This window comes from Colobus angolensis, unplaced genomic scaffold, assembly GCF_000951035.1.
Source record: "Colobus angolensis palliatus isolate OR3802 unplaced genomic scaffold, Cang.pa_1.0 Scaffold66, whole genome shotgun sequence".
NCBI lineage: Eukaryota > Metazoa > Chordata > Mammalia > Primates > Cercopithecidae > Colobus > Colobus angolensis.
The window spans coordinates 89,965-91,125 of NW_012120265.1; positions in this window are offsets into that span (position 1 = coordinate 89,965).

Sequence of the window (1,161 nt, forward strand, 5' to 3'; positions counted from 1 at the left end):
TCGAGACAAGCCTGGCCAACATGGTGAAACCCTGTCTCTACTAAAAATACAAAAAGTAGCCAGGCATGGTGGCAGGTGCCTATAATCCCAGCTACTCGGGAGGCTGAGGCAGTAAAATCACTTGAACCCAGGAGACGGAGGTTGCAGTGAGCCGAGATCGTGCCACTGCATTCCGGCCTGGGTGACAGAGTGAGATTCTGCCTCAAAAAATAAAATAAAATTTTAAAATGGCTAACTTTATGCTATGTGAATTCCACCTCAATTTTTTTTTTTAATGAAAATGTGAAACAAATGGAAAGGGAAGATATTTACACGCTATTTTCCAAGGAAATTGTTACAGGCACCCAGAAACACCCAGTCACCTGTCCTAAAAGATGTGGAATTTTACAAATAAACTTCAAGCATGTTAAATGGAGTCCTTCTGTGACTTACCCCTTCTGTGTAAGATTCACCTCTTACGTGAAGAGTCCCTCTTCATGATAGCTGTCATTATTAATAATATATAAATAATGACATAATTGCTTAATAACGTCATTATGATTTTCCATCCCGATTATGAGGCTGAAGGGCATCAGGCTGAAGCACTGAAATTACAAGGTAAGTCAGAAGGCTGCTCCCACAAAAAGAGCTCCCCAGGAGCCCAGAATGTGGGGCTCAAACTCAACCACTGTCCCCCTGGCCCTGGGCCTGCCCACTCTCCCCATCGAAATGGACCCATTCCTGCTCCAGGCACCGATTCTGCTGAACACAGAAGACACGGGTTATGGGAAGGGGAGGGTGCCGGCCTCTTCTGCTGGGCAGAGCACGTCAGGGAGTCCAACAAGGCTGGTCAAAGAGATGGCTTTGCTGGACACAGTGGCTCATGCCTGCACTCCCAGCACTTTGGGAGCCTGGGGCGAGGTAATTGCTTGAGGCCAGGAGATAAAGGCTGCAGTAAGCTGTGATCATGCTACTGTACTCTAGCCTGGGTGACAGAGCAAGGCGCTGTCTCTAAATAAATAAATAGTAAATTACACTCTACTCCAGCCTGGGTGACAGAGCAAGATGCTGTCTCTAAATACATACATACATACATACATACATAACACACGGTGGCTCATGCCTGTAATCCCAGCACTTTGGGAGGCCGAGGCAGTCAAATCACCTGAGGTCAGGAGTTCA